This window comes from Macrobrachium nipponense, chromosome 23, assembly GCF_015104395.2.
Source record: "Macrobrachium nipponense isolate FS-2020 chromosome 23, ASM1510439v2, whole genome shotgun sequence".
In the NCBI taxonomy this organism is placed as follows: domain Eukaryota; kingdom Metazoa; phylum Arthropoda; class Malacostraca; order Decapoda; family Palaemonidae; genus Macrobrachium; species Macrobrachium nipponense.
In genome coordinates, this window is record NC_061090.1 from 74,849,040 (window position 1) to 74,876,539 (window position 27,500).

Consider the following 27,500-nt stretch of genomic DNA (forward strand, 5'->3'; position numbering starts at 1 on the left):
AATATATGTATATATTTTATAGCATGCATAAAGGTACAGAGATAATTTCTGTTTTTATACATAAATGTGTATGATTTTAAAAATTTGAGTGTGTGTGTGTGTGTGTGTGTATGTCAAAATGGTCTACGTTGGTTAACGGTTGCTGATTCGTGTTGGGCGGGGTCTCAGCGACCTGAGTAAGGATGTTACTTGACTTTCGCTGACGCTGGGTCTTCTCATGCCTTCTAAGGGGCGCGATGTTCTCGGTGGATTGGGGCGCGCTGTCTGGTCCCTGTTGGCTTGGGTATTCCTTCTCCTGCTGGAGGGGAGTATATGGTCCGATTCTTGTTGGACGTTCAAGGTCGGCTTCTGAATAGCGATGCTCACTGCTTCCGTTATTAAGAGGCGACCGTAGTTGTCTTCTCTGTGTACGACTGGGTGCCTTCTATGAGCTCTTGTAGAGATGGCTTCCTGTCGTGAACATCTATGTAATGTTGATGGATGGCCCCTTGATTTCTATGAGCCAGCAGACGTCTCCGAAGGGTCGTTGTAGTGTGCCCGATGTAGTTTTGGCTGTGAGGTTTACACACCACCTCTGGACAAGTAAATTTGAAAACTACATTCGTGCTGTTCTTCATTATTAAGGCTGCTACAAGGTTGGGCTTACTATATATCCTGAGGCTTATTTTATGGTAAGGGGCTTTTGGGGTTACGCCTCTGTTTATTATCCCGCGTAGTGTGCAGCAATCCTCCTTGTATGCAGACCCATAATGTACACGATGGTAAATAATCAAGTTCGCCTCGTTTTTCGCCATCGTGTTGTGTTGGTAAAATTCGTCCATTTTCTTTTTTATTGCTGCTTCGATAATTTGATCTGCATACCCGTTGTTTGTCAGCAGTTGGCGAATTCGGTCGAGTTCGTTATGTATATCTTTCCATGATGAGCTGTGTGTGAAGGCTCTGTTGACATATGCACTCACGACAGACTTTTTATATGCGTCTGGGCACTCCCCGCGTGCGTTCAAGCAACGGCCAGCGTTCGTTGCTTTCGTATAAACGGTCGTCTTAAACTGTCCTTCTTGTTGTTTTACCAGGACATCAAGAAATGGCAAAGTCTTCTGCGGCTGTGCTCTGTGGTGAAGTTGAGCACTGAGTTCTTTTCAGAGCATCTGCTAGTTTTTTGGTATCTTCAGGCTCTTTTATTGTGACGAATTTATCGTCGATGTACCGCCCATAAATCCTAGGTTTTTGATGTTCACTAAAGGTCCTTTCTTCGACGGTGGCCATGTACATATTTGCAAAGAGGACCCCTAGTGGGGATCCCATGGCGACTCCGTCTACTTGTCGAAATAATTCCCACTGATGAGAGAGGAAAGGGGCTTCAGCATCTCTCGGAGGACATCTTCGGAAATGGGCAGCGGGTTCTTCTCGGACCTGTATACCCGATCAAGAATGATGTCGATCGTTTCTTCGACGGGAACGTTCGTAAACAAACTCAACGTCGAGTGAGGCAATGTCGTCTTCTGGTCCTTTTTCCTGTAGGAGATCAATAAACTCAACCGCTGATTTCAGTGAATACACAGAGAAGACAACTACGGTCGCCTCTTAATAATGTAAGCAGTGAGCATCGCTATTCAGAAGCCGACCTTGAACGTCCAACAAGAATCGGACCATATACTCCCCTCCAGCAGGGAGAAGGAATACCCAAGCCAACAGGGACCAGACAGCGCGCCCCAATCCATCGAGAACATCGCGCCCCTTAGAAGGCATGAGAAGACCCAGCGGTCAGCGAAAGTCAAGTCATCCTTACTCAGGTCGCTGAGACCCCGCCCAACACGAATCAGCAACCGTTAACCAACGTAGACCATTTTGGACATACACACACACACACAACAAAACTCAAATTTAAATCATACACATTTATGTATAACAGAAATTATCTCTGTACCCTTTATGCATGCTATAAAATATATACATATATTTGTACTCCCGTATTTAGATTTCTATATTCATTTTCATTCCTGTATGTAATTTTGTCATTTTTATCTAAAACCAACATGTAACATATTAAATTTTAAACATACATTTAAGGAAACTCTAGCACATGGCATTGTATTTTGAATATTTATTTAACCACTGTTTAAACTTTCACTCTTATTGTCACAGTACATATGTCCTTATGTTCTTTGTAACTAAAACAACGCCCTTAAGCTGTTAATCCCTAGACTAACCAGTACCCATACCTCAAGGTCATACCTCCCACACGATGAGATAAATAGGCCGAAAGGTCAGATTGTAAATCAGTAGTCGCTTGATAATGCCATAAGGCGAAACAGCTGTCGTGACAAAATTCAATAAATGGAAGAAGGAAGTCTGCGTATTTTTCACCAGAAATTGACGAACGAGAATCGGAAAAAACTTCGTCGGTATGAAGATACCTGCAACAAGCTTACTGATGCACTAAAGCAATTGCTTTGAACGAAAATATATAAAATCTATATACATACATATATATATATATATATATATATATATATATATATATATATATATATATATATATACCATACATATATATATATATATATATATATATATATATATATATATATATATATATATATATATATATATATAAAGCAAGACCCTCAGAAATGCTTGTAGTTCAGTTCATGAGCGGCATTTTGTACACTGAAAACTTCGGCAGAAATGTGCCAAGTCCCCTTTATTGAAATCCAACAAGCCTTTTGCCTCTCTGAACGCTTCTGCATCAATTTTAATTCCCTTGGCGTTTAAAAAACGGTCAAATCCTTCAATAAAAATCTGGATTGCCAGAGGAAGAACGCCATCGGCAATACCCTGAAACCGGCGAACTCCTAATGCAATTGTATTGGCTCTATGAAGCAAAGTCTGATCATTTTTGTTTCCTTCCGCCGTTTTGTCTAACTAGAGAAAGCCTCAGTATTTAGGATTTGGCCAGATCTTAGTATCATTTGAATGCCAACAATACTCCCCAAATTCCATTACAGATCACCAGAAAAATATTTATGAATCCCCGACATATAAATATTCCCAAAGTGAATATTCCCCGCAGAGTGCGGGAAAAACCACCCTTTCTACTCTCACGGTCAAGGTTACCTCACCAGCTGAATGAAATATAGCCCATGAGCACGAGAGTAGAAAAGACTTTTTGTCTCGTTGCTACCCGAGGACTTCTGCTGATCTCGCCCAAACCTTGGAAGCTCTCAGACCTCAAGTTGCTAGCTTGCACCAACCCTTACATCTTGTTCTCCTTTTACTCGTTGCATGCACTAACACACACTCGCATAAAAAAAAAAAAATATGAAACACGTCAGAGCCGTACATTCCCTTTAATAGTTTAAACCCCTTTGAATGCAGTTCCAATGAATACCTCATAATAATATAATAATAAAATAAACACTTAATGCATTCTGCTCCAAGAAAAAAAACAATGGATGGCAATTAAAAGCAAACATCTAAACTGTCCCTTTCATCCCACAAAAAATTTAGATACATAAGTGAGAAAATTGTTAACATAATAAAGAAAAATAAAAAGAAATATTGAACACTTACGAGATACTCTAAACACACTGAGACCGTCTATTCACAGCATTGGCGCGTATGTCAAATCACACACATGACCACAGATTTCTATAAAACCCACGACGACTCTTGCATTCACAATCGATCACCACGAATACCAAACACCCCTGGAAGTTTCGGTAACCACACTGTATCTATTATACACGTCGTATTAACACACTCCTTGAAATGCTACTGCTTTAAGAGGCTCCTCAGTAGACAGTTCTGCTGACTCCAGCCCAAAACACATCTTCTCAGCGACAGAGTAACACCTGACTAACTCAAAGTATAATCCTTTCCTCTAACATCTACGTGATTTCCTTACTCCTGTGCACACCGTCCGCCCTTCCCGACTGCCACCACTATTACAAGGCTTAGTTTTGGCCTTGTCCAAAAGTCAACTAGGCAACGTCGACCTCGATGAACATCTGGCACCTATCTCAGAGAGAAATATTGCAAGCGGCATCCCTGCTACTATTCTCAAAACCATTATTAAATATGGGGCTAGACCAAACTCCAAGATACAAAAATAGAATCTTTATTTCCCCAAAAACTAACATGGTAAAGAAGATGAAATTAATTGAACACCCAACTAAAAATAACGTAAAGGCATCTCAAATGATTATCACCCTAGTTCCCACAATAAGTCATAAATAATGCTCCCATAGATACCACCATTTTTCCAAAACTCAGAAATGTAAACATGTCAGTAAATAAAAGTCAGAATTCCCATTTTGGAGACATGAATTTACCTGAAAAGAAATCATGATCTTCAGAAATCTAAAATAAAAATGGATGAGCATAAAATACTGGGATTAAAAATAGAAAATGTTTCTGCATACGTGGGAGAAAAACTTATTAGAAATTCAATTTTGTTTTTCACTGAATTTCGCTTCTCTCGAGCACCTGTAAATTGTTCAGTGTTCATTAAAAGTCTCTCACCCTCCAACACTAAATAGCTTCTTTCTTTTCACCTTATAAATAGATCTCATGCGCCCCACTAAAAAGCTCGTCGTCTAATCCCGACTTACTCACTCACTATTCGAAATATATTGTCTTGGACATACTCGTACTTTGTGTGTACGTGTGTGTGTGTGTGTGTGTGTGTGTGTGTGTGTGTTTTATACCCCCTCCTCCCTTTGATATGACGTAACAAGTTCATTGCACGGGAACAGATGCATAGCGTCATATACAGATCATAGTCACTCCCATGAACTAACGAAATCTAGATTTAGAAGCATACCTTACTTCTGCTCATGCACGGACATAAGACGTGACCTGTCTTTGCCCTGAGGCAGCAACCTGCGACATGGCGCCACCCAAAATGATGCGTCAACATGGGACGTGGGAGCTAACGCTAAATCTATCATTTTAAAGAATCCAATCACTCACCACATCCGTCCGACACACTCCTGAATTGAGTCATCTCAAAATATACATATACCAAAATAATAAATTATATTCATAATGGTGTTCATATATTCTCAATACTCATTTCAGATGCTCGGCCCCCTACTCTGAATGTCCTCATTCAGCCACAGTTTATATAAAATAAAAAGTACAAAACATACTGGGCCGGCTCAACAAACACCATAATAATAATAAAAAAAAAAGGCACGTCCTGGGCAGCACAAGGTCCATCATATATAAAATAAATTTGAATAGCCCGTATCTGGGCTATAGTAACAATACACTGCAGAGCGCATTTCTTCCCATCTCGACGGTCCTGTGCGTGTGTGTGTGTGTGTGTGGCCTGCAGCTGCACAGACTGTAGAAAGGTAAAACGTCTCCTAGTGGAAGAAAATTCACGACTATCGCGACGGTCAACGTCCAAAAGTCGTCGTAAATCCTCTCTGACTTGTAGATTCTTTCTCATGACAACAATATGCGACACTTACTCCATGAAATCGTAGTTCTCTCCAAAAAGTGGCTGAAGGACGTCTTGCTGGATCATTCCATTGAAGCGCAGGGGAATGGTGTTTATGGTGCTTTCAGTATTTCCGTCAGTCAGCCACTGGTCAATTAAAGAGGAATTAACCCTAAACATACATCTGTCAAATAACGATCTCAAAATTCCAAGAAATAATAACTGAACGTTGTACAATTAACACTATTAATACAAAACAACCATAATGGGTCAAAACAACTCAGATATATCACATAACCACCAAACCAATTCCTAACTAAATTCAAAGAACTGAACTTGCCAAAACAATTCTAACACCTCAAAAGAAAACGGGCCTAAAAAATACCTGTGAGGAGTAACTTCACAAGACTGCAAAACCACAAATCACCATTAGCAATATTAAAAAACCAACCATATCCCTGTAAATAAAATACCAATATTCCCAATAATAATAATAAAAAAACCATCGTCAAACCCCATCATCCATTAGCACAAACTACCCCAAACAAACGCGTCGTCGTGTTTACGCAGAGATAGAGAGAGAGAGAGAGAGAGAGAGAGAAAAAAAAAAAAAAAACTAAACTAAAAAGTGAAAAATCACAAAATCATACTAGGCTATCGCACATGCGCAGAAAACTAAATCAAAACTATATTCAGAAGTAAAACCATGTTTTGCACAAACAGAACAAAAACAAACTATTGTCTGCTTAGACACGTGCGTCAACTTAGAAAAAACCTGTATACTGACTCATATCTGCTGCAAAACGTCCAAATATTGCAACATTATCACCATAGCGGTCTTCAAAAAAAAATTAAAATTAAAATTCAACACAATGTAGAACGTGTTTCCCCAAATCTCACGACTGGATTATCACAGCTCGACCACAGGAAACGGCAAATATAAACTAAACTTAGGGCGGAGACTAGCCAAAACAAAAGCCTGAAAATCCGACAATTAATTCCACCACCAGTAACCTCAATATTCCACAATTCATAGACACAGTACTATAGCAACAGCTTTCTGCTGACCTCAACTAGTATCAAAAAGAAAATGCCTGTCTCGAGAACTGAACAGTCAATAGACTTGGTTCGAAAATAACATCATCAGCTAAAACAGCATCATAAACATAATTCACCTGCCGTTAGGAGAAACTTACACGCAAAATTGTGACTTGACACAAAAATCAATCATAGTAATATAAACACCAACCACATTATCACCATTTTATCAATATCACCCAAGCAAAAAAAAAAAAAAATATTCCCCTCCATCTCACCAATACCCACATGTGGAATAAAAAGAAAAAAAAAAAAAACAAGTACACCAAATCGTTATACCTCCAAGTAGGGTGATAAGAATAAGCAGTTATCTGACACACCTAAAACGTATTACCACGTACCTTCTCTCACGAAGATTTCCTTTAGCACAAAAAAAAACATACTGACCAAAGAATCATAATGTACCCAAATAACTTAAACCAAAACAGCGGGTTATAACATGGCTCTTTCCTCCATAGGCTTAGGCTCTGGAGCTTCTCCAACAAAACAAAATACCACATGGCCAAATTATTATACCCCTAATGCTCTTCGTGATCGGACTCTAAAAGCTGCGCCAATCCATAAATAACGTCGAAAAACATCACTAAGGAGCTCATGTTACCGGCAAAAGTTATAAATTACCGGTTTAGCATAAATGCTGAGAAGGGCAAAAACTACCAAAATAAAAATATCAATACTCCCAAAATTGTCACAGAATTCTAGAAAAAATCATCAGATTGCCATAACATATTACAAACAAAACCACAAACCCGACGTGTCTAAACAAAAACTTCTCCTTATTTCCAATTTGGCACAGGCCACCTGAAACCTAATAGAGTCTCCTATCACTGGCAAACTGGCCACAGAAACAACCATGAGCAAAACCCAAATCTCCCATGGCATAGACACTTGGAAATATTTGCCGAAAGTCCCGGAAACTCTCTAAAAAGAAAAGGCACACATGCCATACAATGGTCGTAGTACTTTGCGACATGTGCTCATAGACCCGGAGAAAAGGAGAGAGAGAAAAAAAAAGAAAAACTGACACCTCATCAGATATTGACTCTACCACACTATCAGAGCAACTTCATATACAGCAAGGATATTTTGTAAAACCCCTGGAAATGCAGCAATTTCTGAAAAATAAATATCCAGAAAAAATGCAATGCCATTATTCACACATTCAAAATTGCCCAAATTCTACCTTAAATCTCGTTGCAACATCAAACAACTGAAACTCAAAATGTACGTATCACTGAAAAATTATCCCGTGTCACAGACTGATATATTAAAATCTACACAAACAGTTCTGAGAGAGAAAAACAAATTCAAATTCGCTATTGACACGTCCTATAAAAACTGACGGCAGCGACAACTAACATCCGAAAGGGGAAGAGAAAAGCCAATGGCACTGTTGACTGTTCCCGTGACACCTGTAACATCTGTGACCAATGTAGACTCCAAACAGTTGTCTACTGAACCCACAAAAAAAAGAGAAAAATTCTAAGGGCTAACAAAGAAACCCAAAAACCCAGAATAAAAGAAGGCCGGACAACGGAAGCCACAGGAGCTACGACAACTCTGTCTTGCTCAACACTTGCCATCCAAGGAACATCAGGGTGTGGTCGAAATCTGATCTCGAAATAATAAGATAACCAAAAATCTCCAAAATAATTAAGGCATTCTCCAAAACACAAGGAAAGCTAACACAAAAACTAAAAGTAAAAGAATGCACCATATTTATTTCCTCTTTATATAAAACCAGAAAAAAATTTGTAAAAAAAAAATAATAATAAATAAACCCTACGGGCGTAAATCATCTCCTCTCACACTCGTGCCCTACAGCAGCTAACACCTGATTTTCCCATCTCAAGGCCAAGACCAACTGAACCTTTGTTTTCAAGGCCAAATGGAAGAGACAACAAAGGGGGGTTGCGGGAAGAAAGGAAAAGATTCATCCCCTCAACCCATTACAAAGAAGAAAAAAACTCACCCTACTTCTTGACACTACCCTGTGGACCACACAAGCCTCCCTTTGCTGGTCACTCAGCGAAAAATATGCTGAGTGCGTGGAAACACCAGAGAGTTCTGTCTCCAAGCCCCAAAAATGCAATCTAAGCACCTCGAGAACTGAACGGAATCCCAAAAATAAAATACGTCGCCAATATACAAAAGGTTTCCGATAAATACATGCCAAGATTAACATATCTTAAAAACGTAACATGTTAGAAACATATTCTGCTTCCCTGGAAAAAAAATTAATCAAAATTGTCATACCCCCTCTAATCCCGAAATTATTCAAGCACATAGGGAAAGAAACACAAAAGCATAAAAAAAGTTATACTAACACTCACGCCTTCATTGAAAGAACAGCAGGGTACACTACACTGCCAGTTCTCAAATACACGACGACACTCGTGTATATAATTATACGCGACCAGAGCACTAAGACGCTGCACCTACCAAGCTTCAACTGAATTAGCAAGCACTTACAGACGTCTTACAGCAGACAAAAATGCTGACCCCAATTAAACTCTTCTTCCCAGTAGCAGAACAACGGCTAACAAACTCAGATCACCTATTTGAATGACAACGAATCCCTAATTCATTTACACAAACAGTCTCTCCAGAAACGTAACCCATAATACCCTTTTATTAGCTGCCACAAATCTGTTATACACCTCCTCAGAGAGGATGAGGGATATAAAATTTACCTCTGAGGTAGCCATTGCCTTAAAGCAGTAAGGCACTGAATGACATTCTCTCTCTCTCTCTCTCTCTCTCTCTCTCTCTCTTTCTCTCTCTCTCTTAACCAACTTCTCTCTCTCAACCAACTAACCTACCTCTATGCAACTCACATATCACAATTATCTCAGGTAGCCAAATCAGACTAGTGAATTACAAAAATACATTTATTTAAAAACAAATAAATCAAATTCTGAAAGAAAATTTTTTTTAACTGAATAAGTCATATTCTCGAAAAACAAACTGATTAACAGAATAAGTCAAAATCTGAAATTCTTGTTTCTAAACAACCCAATGAAAACTCCAAAAATGGCATCACTGTTATTTGGAAAAAAAAACCCTTCCACCCTTTCTCTACAATAAATAGACATCAGTCAAAATAAAGGTATCAAAAGTCATAATGTCTCTCTACACCATAAGTTTCAAGATAAGATCCCGTGGAAAATAACAGAACCGCCAGGAAAGAAAAGAAAAGAAAAAAAAAGAAACCCCACATATATAAATTATAAACAAACCTAAACGACAAACCAAAAAGTCATATGAAAGAGATCATCACTGAAATAAAGGTTTAAGATACAAAAACACAAAGCCACACTCAGGCTTAAAAGTAAGCTTACCTATTCCAGCAATAAGCACACACCAATAAAACAATACATTGTCATTCTAAGATAATGCTGTTTCTGAATCCCAGCTATTTTACTCTCCCATTATGTATATGCATATATGTTAATGTATATATATAATATATATAATATTATATATATATATATAAATATATATAGATGATTTTTTGATATATATAATAAATATATATATATATATATATATATATATATATATATATATATATATATATATATATATTATATATAATATGTATGGGTATTTAAGTCGTTAGGTTTAAGGGCATTTAGCATTTAGTAACACTCCTAAACTTATAACTATCTCATTCAACGGCTGTAGTTTTTTGTCAGATATGATAAATTCATATCTGACAAAAAACTACAGCCGTGAAGATATATATTCTATATATATATATATTATATATATATTATATATATATATATAATATATATATAGATATATATTACATATATATAGTATATGTCAATATAGTATATATATATAGTTAATATAATATAATATATATTATATATTTTAATATATATATATATATAATATTATATATATAAGTATCTAATATCATATGTATATATATATTTATATATATATATATAATATAGTATAATATCGATATATATATAAACCATTATATATATAACCAATATATTTATATATATGATATCTATAAATATTAATATCTATAATATCAATACATATTATATATTAGTATATATTATATATATATATATATATAAATATTAATAGTATATGTAATATATCTACGATAGATAGATATTTATATATATCTAATATATAATATATATATTATATATATATATATAATATAGTATATTATATATATAGATTATCTATATATATATATATATAGATATATATTATAATATATATATATATATATTATTAATATGAATATTCTATATATATATATGATATATATATATATATAGTATTAATCATATATATATGGGATATATAATATATGATTATATATATCTATATATAGATATATCTTATATTATATATATATATATAATATATATATAATATATATATAATATATGTATATATATATAGATATAAATATATATATAATATATATATATATATATATCTATATATATTATAGATATTATTAGCATATATTATATATATATATATATTATATATAGAATATATATACTATATATATATCTATATATAGATTTTATAGATCTATATACATATATATAATATCTATATTATCTATATAATATATAGATATATATATATTATATTTATATATTAATGTATATATAGTATATATATTATATATAATATATATTATATAGTTATATACATATATTATTTATTGTACATATATATATATCTATAAAAATATATAGATATTGTATATATATATGTATATGATATATATATATATATATAAATATATTATATATATATATATATATATATATATAGTATATATATATATTATATATATATAATATAATATATATTATACTGGTATATAGTATATATATATATATATATATAGATAGTATTCGATGATATAGATATTATTAGAGTTATAGATATATAGTATATATAGATATCTATAGTATATAGATATATATTATATATAATATAATATATATTAATATTATATATCTGATATAATCTATAGCTAGATATATTTAATATAATATATATATCTATATATATATGATATAGCTATCATATAGTATTATATATATATATTATTTATTAATTATTTATATATATATATATTATACTAGATCTCTATAGCAGTTATCTATATATATCTTGATATATAGTATATTCTTATATTTATTATATATATGATATTTAGATAGATAGATCTATATTGTATTAGAATAAGATATTATATTATTATATATTATATAGCTGATATTATATATATATTATTATATTGTAATATATATATCTATATATATATATATTATATATATATACATATATATATATAGATATATAGATAGATAGGTATATATATATATATACTATATATATATATATATAATATTTATTATATTTAATATATATATATATATATTATCTATAATATAGATGAGCTATAGTTATATATATATATATTATATATATTTATATATATTTATATCTATCTCCCTATAATATATAATTATAAAATATTAATGAGAGTTTATCGATATGAGTATATAGTTATATATCTATATAGATGATGTATATATATATATTATAGTATATAATATTATATATTATATTATATATATCTAATAGATAAATATTATATTATAGTAGGGACTAGTATATTATATATATATATATATATTAGATATATAATATTATATATATGATATATCTAATTATGATATATATAGTTTTATATCTATATTATATATATATATTATATATATAGATATATCTATATATATATATATTGATAATATATATATATATTATACTATATATTCTATATATATTAGTATATATATATATATATATATATATATATATATAATATATCTATATATGTAGATATATCTATATATATATATATATATTATATTATATATCTATATATAGTTATATATAGATATATATATATATATATATATATATCTATATATATATATATATATATAGACATTATAATATATATTATATATCTATATATATAATATATAATTACGTTTATATATATAGTTTTATAGCTATATTATCTATATCTCTATATAGATATAATAATATAATTATATTTTTTTGTTTTTTTAAAATTGTATGTATATATATATCTATATATATATATATATATCTGCTATTCGATCTATTATATATAATATATATATATATATATCATAGATATATGTATACATATATCTCTACTATAGCTAGATAATATATATATCATATAATTTATCATCTATATATTCCTTATATATATAATATATAGAATATAATATATAAGTTATATATCTATATATATATTATATCTAATATTTCTATATATATAAGATATATCTATAATTATAGATATATATAATAATATATATATATATATATAGATATATTATATATCTATATATATATCTATCATATATATATTGTTATATATAAAATATATTTAATATATATATATATCTATATATATATATATATAATTATATATAAAGCTATATCTATATTTAGTATATATATATATATATATATATATATATATTATAGATATTTTATATATTTATATATATATATATATTTTATTATTTATACTATATATATTTATATTATATATATGTTTATATATATAGATATATGTATAATATATATATAATATAATAATATCTATATATATAGATATTATTATATATAATAGATATATATATTAGCATCATATATATATATATATATATATATATATATATATATATATATATATATTATATATATATATATAGTTATTATGATATACTATATATATATAATATTATATATATAGTATAGATATATAATATATATATAGATATATATATCTATATATATATATATATATATTATCTAATATTATTCTATATATATAATAATATAATTATATACAGTTATATATACAGTATATATCTCATATATATATATATATATAGTTATATATATATAGGACTATATATAATATCTTATTATATATAATATATAAAATAAGATTATATCTAATATAATTATTTATTTTATTTATATTACTATTATATATATATTTTATATAATATATATTTCGTCATAGATATTATTGTATCTCTAATGTGTTTATATAATATTATTATATTATGTATATATAATTATCTCTCTACTATACCTACATCTATAGTGATCATAATATCATATAATAATATTTATATTATATATCGTTATATATCCATATCTCTATAGTTATTTATTATTATATCGTATATATATATATATCGTAGATATATCTATTTTATCTCATATATCTCTTCTCTTATATATTCGTTATATTAGATATATATAGATATCTAACTATATATCTCTATCTATAATATATCATATATCCAGTTATCTATATAAATATATACTCTGCGTTTCTTCTGATATATATAATATATATATATCTTATATTATTCATATCTAATAAATATCTCTCTCTCTTATAGATCTCTATCTAATATATTATATCTTTATATATAATTATTATGCTCTATATCTTAATTATATAGATATATAGATAATTCTCTATCTTATATCTATATCTTATTCTTCAAATAAATTTCACCTCCTAAACAATATGCCTTTATTTTAGAAAAAATAGATTGCGTATAAATTTCACATCAAAATATTGTCAATATTCGGTTTAAACCTACTCGTAAAAAATCCAAACCGCCTCTGACTGCAAAATTATACAGTTGTGCTAAAGAAGATGCCACTTATGACTGAAATGGTCTCTCGGTCAACCTGAATGCCTGTATTTTTTCGAGAACATTTCACTGTATTTAACTTATGACACTAACAACAGTAACCTAAGAGTGAGGTCCTTATCAAGATAGGAGAATAATAAAAAGAATATCAGGTTTAAAAACAAACGATAACACTATGAAAAACGACTTAATGTTCGGGATATGATAGTATGGTAAAAAAACGAAAAAAAAAACATCTCCAACGGCTGATGTGTTTCCGATCATAACACGAAAAAAAAAATGTAGTGTTTTGTAAAACTAGAATAAAAATACAAAGAAAATCTTAACTTTCTTAAGAGGAAGAATCCTTAGTAACAACATCATGCAATAATATCGAGCTGAGGTGAGATGTTTCATGATAGCATAAGAAAAATTAATGACAGAATCTCGGACCTTCTCGGCAGCTTACATCCTTCCAAACGCACCGATGATTATATATAGTAAAATTTTTGAAAGATCCTTATTGAGTAGTTATCATTTTTTTTAATACAGCGCTATTTTTAATGAACATCAGCTAAGTAATCAGCACAAATCCAAAAAATCACTTGTTTAAATGAAAATGCCAGGTGGGCCGAGCTGAGGCGTAATTAAGTGTAAGACAACAACGTAACACGTAATGTGTGGAAGGTGGGGGCTTATGTTTCAAATCAATGCAGCTGACGTACTGCTTATGAGTCTTCATTAGGAGATTTTATAATGTTTCTTCGAAGCCATGGGATACAAATCCCGGTTTAAAAGATTAATGGGTGGATGACATTCCTTTTTATGTCCAAATCAAAACGATTCCGATAGATACATTGGAAATGAAAGAAGTAGGTGTCATAAATTACTGAAAATTATATCATCTAAAATTTTAAAATGAATGTCTTTTAATATTTTCAAACTTATTTCCAAATGGTATTTTTGAGTTTGTTCGTTAAATAACCAGTTTACTTCAACTATACCTTACGTATTTTTAAGCCAGTTTCCCATAAATCGTTTTGTTTCACACATACACTCAAACATTTGCAGTAAAGAATAAACAAGAATTCTAAAAATAAAAAATAAATAAATAAATGAATAAAATAAATAAAATAAATTAAAAGAATAAGAAAAAAGGTAAAAGGAATTGCCCAAAACAACCGTTTCCACAACAGGTAAAAAAAACTTTGGAATGACACAAAAAAGACCATGGTAAAAGTTCCCGCCTTTGGTTCCTCTCACAAAATAAAAGCAATAAAATGTTGTGGACTGTTGGGCCACCTACGGTTTACCTGTGTTTGTTTTCTCGATAGTTACCGAAGTCTTTGAAGTTTCTTTCGCGTGCTTTGCCACACTTTTGTTACCTTTATAGTAGTGTTGATTGATTCTCTCGATCATTTTGCAACTTTTCATTCTTTTCTCCCTCCGCTTCTCACCGTTTTTCTTGTCGTTACCAAGACCTCAGAACCATGTTTGTTATTTTGCGCCTTTGTCTTACTTTTGGTTCGTTAGACTATTTGTTGTATTGTTTTGCATTATATTCCCTGATGTATTAACTTCGCTTTCATTTTGGTTTCCGAGAACTTTATAGATTTCTTAAGAAATTTCAGTGGCTTACATTTGACACAGAATACTTTATTAGATTTTATTCTAATTTACCCATCACTCTCATATTTCTTCGTTTACCATTTTCTTCAATACTTGCCTCCTTTTTATTCTCTCATATTTTTCAGAAATGTGTATTTTGATAAAGTTGCACATTTATATCTAATATCTCCGGATCAGTTACATGTGTCCTAAATTGCAATTTTTTTTATATGTGCTTTTTCTTGGGTCTTTGATGGAATTAAGTTTATCACAAAAATATAGCACAGCAAATCTTTTCAAAATCAAGGCGTAAGAGGAAGTCCCTGAAGTTATTAAAGTTGGATATACCATTTTGGCTCTAAATTTCACATGTAGGTGGTAAGTATTCATGTATTTTTGTTTTCGGATGAAATTTGCAGCTCCATATTCATGGACCCGCAAATAGCGACGGAAAGGGAGCTAAAGATTGATATACATTTGTTGTAACTCGAACAAGTCCTAATTATCCTTTTGGTTGCTTATCTAAGACTTTTTCTCTACTTAGTCCCCGTGTTTTCTTCTCTCACTTGATGAACCTCTTCTTGCAGAATATTGTCTGTGTCTTTTTAGGGATTTAAAGTACCTCTTATATACTAACTTATAGTTATAAAGGTATGATATATATATATATATATATATATATATATATATATATATATATATATATATATATATATATAAAGGTTTTTTTGCCACGAGGGAAAAAATGAAAAAAGCGAGATAGCCAAGTACTTTCGGTCCTGTTCGAACCCTTTACTGAGGCAAACTGATTTTACAAAGAACAACATAGTCAAAAGAAGGCTTAATATACAAACTTGACACTACCAGATTAGCCATAAGGGCGATTTTCACTCTACAGAAAGGAGGAGTCGCCAGAGGCTAGCCACACCTTGAAGGATACCCGAAGCAAACAAGTGATTCTTCCAGAAAACAGTAGAGTGAAAATCGCCCTTATGGCTAATCTGGTAGTGTCAGTTTGTATATTAAGCCTTCTTTTTGACTATGTTGTTCTTTGTAAAATCAGTTTGCCTCAGTAAATGGTCCGAACAGGACCGAAAGTACTTGACTATCTCGCTTTTTCATTTTTTCCTTCGTGGCAAAAAAACAAAAAATCTTTATTTATACATAGCACCAGGTTTTATATACTTCGTGATCAAGTTATTCATATATATATATATATATATATATATATATAATATATATATATATATATATATATATATATATATATATATATATATATATATATATATATATTATATATATATATATATATATATCTATATATATATATATATATATATATATATAATATATATATATATATATATATATATATATATATATATATATATATATATATATAGTATATATATATATATATATATATATATATATATATGTATATATATACAATAATGAATGGTATTATCGCTTCTAGAAAGTCGGATCATTAAGAGAAGCAGCATGGCCAGCAGACACTTCAACATTTTCAGTTATAACTTTATTTACATCCATCACCCACGTTTCGGGATACAAATCCTATCTTCAGGGCTAAAAACAGGGAGAGATAGAAATTGTATATTTTAGGAATCGGATTAATATGGGGCACAGTAGTAAATTTTAGTCAGGTTCCTAATATATAGAATTTTCATTTTTCCTTCCTTTTAGCCCTGAAGATGGGATTTGTATCCTGCAACGTAGGCTATAAATATAGTTGTAACTGAAAATTCTGAAGTTTCTGCTGATCATACTGCTTCTCTTATATACATACATATTTGCTTACACTATTATGAAGAACGTCTTAGAAACATTCTTGTACAAACATGCATACATATGTCCTTAAATAAAGGTGATGTCCTTATATAAACACACACATACACACGCACAAACCTTTTTCTCGAGCAAACTGTCCAGTCTTTAGTAATATTAATATAAAAGAAAAAAAAAAGAATAACATTCATCCTTCCCAATCTAATTAAAGCATGGCAGGTACAATTCTCCCCTACCAGCAACTATCTTTGGCAAAGATTCTATAATCCTCTTTCCTTGTTCAAATTGACCACTAATACACCTTAATACCAGACACAGACCCATGAGAAATGCTAATCCTCGCCCAAGGCAAACCAGCTGGCAGAGAGGCAAAGGAACGACTATGTGTGTGCCGCCATCTTCGAATGTGGGCCATGAGGTCGCCGTGTTCTGGCAAGATGTCTACGACTGCCATCGGGATGCAAGATCTTCATAATCTCCAGAAGTTATAAGAGGCTTTGAATTGGCAAGCTCGCTCTGAGAATTTGTCGGACGCTTGTTCAAAGCCCATGGCGACTGTGGGCCCAGTATACTTTTGTAGTGAGTTAATTCATTTGTCTGTCACCCACCCACCCCACAATCTCTGGCTCCCTGAAGTATGAGGAGCAACTCTCCTGATGATGGGAAAGAGCTGGTTTCAAGTTTTTAGTCAGTCACATCGCTATTACCTTATTACTGTTTTCTGTATACTTTCTTTGTGATATACCTCAGTGAGACCTGTCTTGCCTTTTATTTTGTGCTGTTTCAAGTTGCAAGTATTTAAGTGATGTGTAATGTAAATTGCAAAATTGTGAATTACCAGAATCGAGTTCATTTCCTGGCACCCTCTGTACGACTTAGCTATTCATGAATCAGACACCTCATTCTAGAGAAGTAATCATAAGTGTCTTCGGTTACAGATTACGAGTTAGCCAGCTCTGGTTTCAAAGCTCGCTATATTTATATCATATTTTCGTCTTTCCACTCATTTCGTCTTTTCACTCATTCTTGTAAATTTCATGTTACTAAGTTGTATATGCCTCCTTTTTTTTCATATCTATTTTTTTCTGGATGAATCATCTGTTGACCACGTGTGTGCTCCTCCAAGGTGTGGCTGCCTAAAAATCGCTAATCTTGCCCTCAGACGTTTTTCTCGTTTCTGTAAAGTGAAATCGACCTCATGCTAATCTTGTGATGTTCATTTGGATATTAAGCCTACTTTTACTATGTTTTTGCTCTACATGATCAGTTGTGCCTAAGTAAAGGGTCGTGTTAGGCTGAAAGTTCTTGGCTCTCTCGCTTTTATTTTCTCAGTGGCAAAACCTTTATTTATACATAGCATCACGTTTTATATACTTCGTGATCAAGTTATCATATATATATATATATATATATATATATATATATATATATATATATATATATATATATATATATATATATTATCTTCCCATAGGAACTTTACCATGTTTATATTTAGTGTTTTATTATTATCATTATTATTATTTTTATCGAGCTTATTATATTTTGTTGAAATATTAGCTTAATGTGTTGTTTTTCTTCCTGTATTCTTAATATATTTTCCTTACTTTTTACAGAGGAACTCCCTTCTCAAGACGAGGATTCATCATCAAACTCGATTAGAGCTAAATTTGGTGCAGTGTGGAAAGTAATAGTTCAAGCAGTTGAAGATTGTGGAAGATTTCCTCAGCAAAACATATTGAAGGAAACTCCTGTCCCCACCTCTTTTGCAAAACGTCTTGTACAAAAAAGCAGCTACGTGAGTGCTTTTGGGATACTTATAGATGATTTTATCATTCAACATATCAGGAAGTCCACTGAAGCTCAAGGCAGAAGAGTCTTGAAAAACGATGATTGCAAAGTATCTCATGAAGAAATTCTAGCAGTAATTGGAATCATATATGCTCGTGGGATATTGGAAAAGAATCATTCAATTGATCATCTAAGGTCAAGAAAACGGGGTCCACCCTTGTTCATATACAATGCCACGTCACTAATTCAGAGATGATGTGGTTTATAAGATTTGACGTAAGAACAATGAGGTCAGAACGTTTACGTACAGATAAATTTGCTCATATTTCTGAAGAGTGGGATAGATTCATTGGGAATTGCAGAGCCGCTTATAAGCCACACGAGAACATCAAAATTGATGAACAACTTTTTCCCTCAAAATGAGTGTGTCCTTTTCTACAGTATAAGGAAAATAAACGAGACAAATTTGGAATAAAGTTTTGGATTGCTGCTGATACAGAATCAAACTTTATGTTAAATGCATATCCTTACTTAGAAAAAGATGAATTTCGACCAGCAAATCAGCCCTTATCAGCTCATGTTGTGCTAAGACTAAAGGCACCATTCAGTGGGAAAGGTATAAATGTCACAACTGACAATTTCTTCACATCACTTCAATTAGCTGAACATTTGAAAGCAAAAATTCGCCATTATTGTTGGCTAACTGAATAGAGCCCGTAGAGAAATTCCATCTCATATGAAGTCATGGAAAGGTCAACTGTTTGATACACATCTGCTGAAGAATAAAGATACAACATTGACAATACACCAAAGCAAGAAAAACAAGACAGTCTTTATGCTCAGTTCACTTCATCGCACTATTTCAGTCGGAGGTGGACAGAAGAAGAAGCCAGAAACTGTTGTGTATTACAATGCAACAAAATTTGGCGTAGACGCAGTGACCAAATGGCACGTAATTATTCCACAAGGTGCCCTTCGACGTTGGTCTGTGCATGTATTTTACAATATTCTCGATGTTGCAAGTATCAATGCATGGATATTGTATTTAGAGGTCACAGGGGAAAAACTAAGCCGTCATGATTTTAATCTTGGATTAGCAGAGGAATTAGCAGAGTCTTTGAAAAATCTAAAGATGGCAGAAAGTGCAGAAGATTCTGATGAGATTTTGGAAGCAATGCCAGATCCGCTTGTGCAGAAACAACACAACCGTGATGACCTGCAAAATAAAATGTGATAAATATGTGTGTGGAAAATGCACTGCTGTAACTAAACAAATTGTATTTTGTAAATTGTGCAAGAAGTGAGGATATAAATTTTCTTCATCATAGACCTCATATTTGAATTTTATTATATCAAAACGGCAAAAATATTCCCCCAAATCAATATACATGTTTACTTTACTTATTGTTTAGCTACTACCAAGTAACACCTAAACACTATTGAGGACAGGTTTCCCATTATATAAAAATTTTTATTTGCTTTCAATTTCTATCACTTTTTGCTATTGCTGTGCATTTTCGTTTAAAGAAAGAAAAGAGCAAGTTGATTTTTTTTATGAAAATGTAATCCTATAAAAAAGTGTCATAAAGAAAGCAAAAAACGCAAAGATTTTTTTTCATTCCTATAGCAATTTAGACTGGGAAAAATTTGTAAAAATATACATAGACATAGCCTTAACATGTAATTCCTCTTTGATGTCCATGTATATGGTATACTAACTGACATAAAGTCGCAACATAACTACTAAACTAATCTTATTGGGAAATAAGATAGTTTTTTATAATAAAAGCAGTCAAAATGACTGATTGGCCGTTAATGGTAGGTATAGGACCTTGGCTGTCCTAGTGCTAGGGCAATATGTCACACCTTACTAGTCGTGAGCAAACTGGATATTGTTGTTCTCAAAACCCAAGTCCAAGTCCGTTGAGTGGCAATTTGTTTCTGCTTCTTCATCTTTACCAATAACTGCCTACCAGCATGTGAAAAAGACTTTTGAATGCTGGGAAGGAAGTACGAAACATAGAGAACAATACCAGGGCAGGTGGTTCGAGAGAGGTCAAGGGGTATGCAGGTAATGGGAGACAAAGTCAGGAACTCGAGGGTTTGACAACAATGCTAAGAACCAGGTCAGGTAAAAAAGGGTCGAGGTCCGGTAAAAAGTTAGAGGTAAGCCAGAGACTCCCTCCCATGAGATGTGTGAGATTTAGAAACTTGGTAGGAAATTTTAACTTTAATAGCCGTTCGCCAAATTGAAATAGGACCATATTCCAATAGTAAAGGGCTACTATTCCCTTTAGTGCGAAGGACCCTATCGTGGAGGTCTTGCCATCGGTCAGCAGCCCACGCTAACAGGGCATTACAACTCATTTAACATCCGGAAACTAATCTCAGTGGGAAGCCAAGTCAAAATAATCTCAAAGATCCCTAATCCGATCGCAATGTGAAAAGGAAGAGAAATAAATATATATATATATATATATATATATATATATATATATATATATATATATATATGTATATATATACATATATATATATATATATATATATATATATATATATCACACATATACACACATATATACATACACACACACACACACACACACACAACACACTATCATATATATATATATATATATATATATATATATATATATATATATATATGTGTGTGTGTGTGTGTGTGTGTTTACAGATAGAGAGGCGGATAGGTGGATGGATAGATATTACATGGGATGTAAATAACTGACGAAAATTATATAATCCTCTTGCTATCAGAACTCATATCCCTTGGGCGCACATCTATTGGGACTCAGGATAATTAGACTTTGGGGCCTCGAGGCTTTTAGAGACGATCACGAAACCCTTTTGATAGAAGGTTCGTGGAATGCCACGTTAATCAGTAGTACCAAACTGAACAGCCTTCTCCAATTTTCATTTAATATCAATTTGTATCAAGTAAATAGATTATTATGTGGTAGAGGAAACGCATCGAAATAATGATAATAATCTTTAACTGGTTTATATTAAGCAATAGTCATAACATCAGAGACTGACGATGCTTTACATTAATATTAGCTGAAAATATATATTTAAAACGCTTTCAAAAGGAAGACTTTTTCTGTGTCTGTACATTATTGTTTACTGGATTGCTTCATTAATGCTGAATAGGCATACCGTTCATTTCCTTGTCATCCTCTACATTCATAAATGTATCTTCTGCTTGATGGTTTTATGAATGACAAGTGAAACATGGTGCATCCGGCCCTTTTTCTTTTTATAAAAAACGAGAGATACAAGAGTTGATTAATAACAAGAAAAGCCACTTTACCTACAAGGTATAGAAACTATGAGAAGAACCAGAGAAATTTTTTCACAACGCTTTATAATAAAACCCTAATTATACAACTGTAGAAAAAATCGTCGATATTACTTAAAGCAGCATTATGGCACTGATCCCATGTGGAGATGCTGGGACTACGTGTGCTGAAATTTGCTCTATTTTACCAAGTTTTCTAAATTCATGCATAAACGTTATTGTTACCGTTTTTCTCTTTCTACTTGGCAAAATTTGAATGAATGAAATAAGTCATGTCATTTGTTACAATATTGCAGGTGTAGCCCGTCACAAAAAAATTATTTAGACAGTGTGTGGTAAGTTAATGCACACTGTACATTTATCAAAATGTAATCGAACTAGGCATTTGGTATATTGGTAGCTTGCATTTTTCTTGCAAGCAACGTATCTTCGTTGCTTGCAACTCTAATTTATATGGCCACTAATATCATAGCGAATGTCAGTGGGTAGTTCTGTCATCTTACTTTGGCCAATGTGTGTGCGTGGAGGTACAGAATTCAGCAATCAGATCGTTATTTCTCTCCTGAAATCCAGGTGAGAAAGAGTATCCTCCGCAAGATTGCAATGCAAATATCATGCAGAAACCGCTGACAAATTAAGAATATTGAAAAACAGTGGCCAGTACCATTTCTTACCACTTATCCATGGTCGGTATTTGGCCAAGAGACGATCCATTAGATCTACTTCGCCCATTCCATCATTACATTTGTGTACAAGATATGGCTGTTCTACCTTAGTTTTGGGTATAAATCAAAATCAAACTCTCCTCTTGTGCATTTCTTCATGACTGCATTTGGTTTCATCAACTTGGCAGCACCAGCTGTCCTCTGTTATCTCGAACATTAACAGTAACCTTGATGTTCTGCTCAGAGAGGGACTTCAACAGAATGATGTCAAAGTACATTTCATGTTTACTGACTGTCGAACAAGACACAATGGTTGACATCATGTCTTTCACGACACAGGTTCCAAGAGGAAGTTTTGTCTGAACGGGTTCTTTGCCTCTGAGAGCGTTTTCTTATGTGAGTAGCCGAGACTGCCACAAAGCACCCATATCTTGTAGCCAAATCTAATTGGCTGACTCGGATGAACATTCTTGCAGATTGTCGACCATGGTATGGCGCCATGGATTCATCCACGTTGAGCTTCTTATGTAAAATGCTGTAACTTTTAGAGATTTTCATTCTGGATTTTTTCGATGGGCTCAGTTTCGCTTAGTTCATATCCTTTTGGAAGATTGTTGTTGTCTGCCATGTGTGTGGCACTTTTCAAGGCTTGAACCATAGCAGAAGCAACAACTGGAACTGCAAGATCAGGCTGAGTTGTCCAGTAGTACCTTTCATTGGTCAATCCGTGGTAGCCAGAGAGTAGTAAAATCCCTAGAAATGCCCTATTTTCTAATGGGTGACGCTGAAATGTGGTATGTTTTTTTCCCTCTGGGCATACAGATTCGTATGCATAACAGCCATGTCCAAAATAGAAGAGGTGAAAATATATGTCCAGCACTGGTATGGGGAATAATGAGCTAAATCAGGAAAAGACTCTTCAAATGCCTTTATGGGATCATTTGGCAAATTCCGCCTAAATCAAGACTTCTTTTTTCCATAATGAGGCACGAGATCATTTGGCAAGCTGTTCAACTTCATCATCTCCACTCACATCGTTTTCGTCCAGCTCCAAGTCACAAGTTGGTTCAACTGCTTCCTCATCACTGGACATAATGTCACTAAGATTCTCAACACCACTGTCGACATCCTGATCTCCACTGTCTGGAGGAAGCACTACAATGTTCCGAACGCGGGAATTGTCATTAGCGCCCTCTCTCGTGGTGTTACAAAACGTTTGTTTTTCGTAGAAAAACAAATGTTTTTCTATAAATTGCTTGACTACATCTTGATTGTACGTAGACCTGTGAGCAGAGAATAATATCGTCATCATAGATGTAATTATCTACATTGCTATCATTATAATCAACACATTTGTATAACCATACACACACATTATATATAAGTCATATCACATTTCCGTGATTCATATACATATATCGAGCTACAATGTCCTTTAATATCTAATTCGCTCTACCTCGGAATTAATATATTTTCATATATGCTTAACCGAAGGGGAATTTTTTCTCGATAATAGATTTGCCTGGACCAGGGCGCGAACCTATGGATCCTTTCAAACCCAGGAACGTCAGTGAAGCTTTTCCTACTACACCACCGCGAGAGGTTAAAAGTTCATGTCGCCTCTCACCCTCATATACCTTCGCGCGCAGGTAATTTAGTTGGTTTGGAGACAACATCAACCCACCTCGACTCCGGTAGTGTTTGTAGGCTTTTTGACAGCACGTAGACCAATCTATAAGTCCATATCCACATTTGTCCTTTTTTTTGTTTTTTTTTTTTTTTTTTTTTTTTTTTTTTTTTTTTTTTTTTTTTTTTTTTTTTTTTTTTTTTTTTTTTTTTTTTTTTTTTTTTTTTTTTTTTTTTTTTACGTGATTCATTATACATAATTATCGAGCTACAATGTCCTTTAATATTCTAATTGCGCGCTTACCTTCGGAATTAATATATTTTCATATCTGCTTAACCGAATATGGGGGAATTTTTCTCTGGATAATAGATTTGCCTGGACCAGGGCGGCGAACCTACTGGATCCTTTCAAACCCAAGGAACGTCAGTGAAGCTTTTTCCTACTACACCACCGCGAGAGGTTAAAAGTTCATGTCGCCTCTCACCCTCAATACCTTTCGCCTTTTGCGCAGGCAGGTAAATTAGTTGGTTTGGAGACAACATCAACCCACCTCGACTCCGGTAGTGGTTTGTAGTGCTTTTTGTTTGACAAGCACGTAAGCCAATCTATAAGTCATATCAACATTTCCGTGACGTCATAAATACCTATATCGACGGCTACAATGTCCTTTAATATCTACTTCGCTATACCTCGGAATTAATAATTTTATTTTCATATATGCTTTAACCGAAGGGGAAATTTTTTCTTTCTCGATAATAGATTTGCCTGGACCAGGGCGACCGAACCTATGGATCCTTTCGAAACCCATGGGAAACGTCCGTGAAGCTTTTCCTACTTACACCACCAGCGAGAGGTTTAAAAAGTTGCATGTCGCCTCTCCACCCTGCATATACCTTTAGCCGGCGCAGGTAATTAGTTGGTTTTGGAGAACAACATCAAACCCACCTCCTAGACTCCGGTAGTGTTTGTAGTGCTTTTGACAAGCCACGTAGCCAATCTATAAAGTCATATCACATTTTCCGTGATTCATATAACATATATCGAGCTCAAAATGTCCTTTAATATCTAATTCGCTCTACCTCGGAATTAATAATATATTTTTCATATATGCTTAACCGAAGGGGAATTTTTTCTCGATAATAGATTTGCCTGGACCAGGGCGCGAACCTATGGATCCTTTCAAACCCAGGAACGTCAGTGAAGCTTTTTCTACTACACCACCGCGAGAGGTTTGAAAGGATCCATAGGTTCGCGCCCTGGTCCAGGCAAATCTATTATCGAGAAAAAATTCCCCTTCGGTTAAGCATATATGAAAATATATTAATTCCGAGGTAGAGCGAATTAGATATTAAAGACATTGTAGCTCGATATATGTATATGAATCACGGAAATGTGATATTGACTTGTATGATTGGCTACGTGCTGTCAAAAGCACTACCAAACACTACCGGAGTCGAGGTGGGTGATGTTGTCTCCAAACCAACTAATTACAATGCGCGCGAAAGGTATATGAGGGGAGAGGCGACATGAACTTTTTAACTCTCGCGGTGGTGTAGTAGGAAAGCTTCACTGACGTTCCTGGGGTGAAAGGATCCATTAGGTTCGCGCCCTGTCCAGGCAAATCTATTATCGAGAAAAAACTTCCCTTCGGTTAAGCCATATATTGAAAATTATATTTAATTCCGGGATAAGCGAATTAGATATTGAAAGACATTGTAGCCCGAATATGTTATTGAATCAAACCGGAAATGTGATATGACTTATTAGATTGGCTACGTGCTGGGGGGCAAAAAGCACTACAAAACATACCGGAAGTCGAGGTGGTTGATGGTTGCTCCAAACCAACTAATTACCTGCGCGGAAAGGTATGAGGGTGAGATGGCGACATGAACTTACCTCTCGCCAGTGGTTGGGAGTAGGAAAAAGCTCACGACGTTCCTGGGTTTGAAAGGATCCATAGGTCGGCGCCCTGGTCCAGCAAACTATTATCGAGAAAAAAATTCCCCTTCGGGTTAGCATATATGAAATATAATTAATTCCGAGTAGAGCGATTAGATATTAAAGGACTTGTTAGCTGATATTATGTATATAATCACGGAAATGGGATAAGACTTATAGATTGGCTTACGTGCTGTTCAAAAAGCACACAAACACTTACCGGAGTCGAGGTGGGTTATGTTGTCTCCAAACCAACTAATTACCTGCGCGAAGGTATATGAGGGTGAGAGGCGACATGAACTTTTAACCTCTCGCGGTGGTAGTAGGAAAGCTTCACTGACGTTCTCTAAAGGGATCATAGGTTTCCGCGCCCTGGTCCAGGCAAAATTCTATTATCGAGAAAAAATTCCCCTTCGGT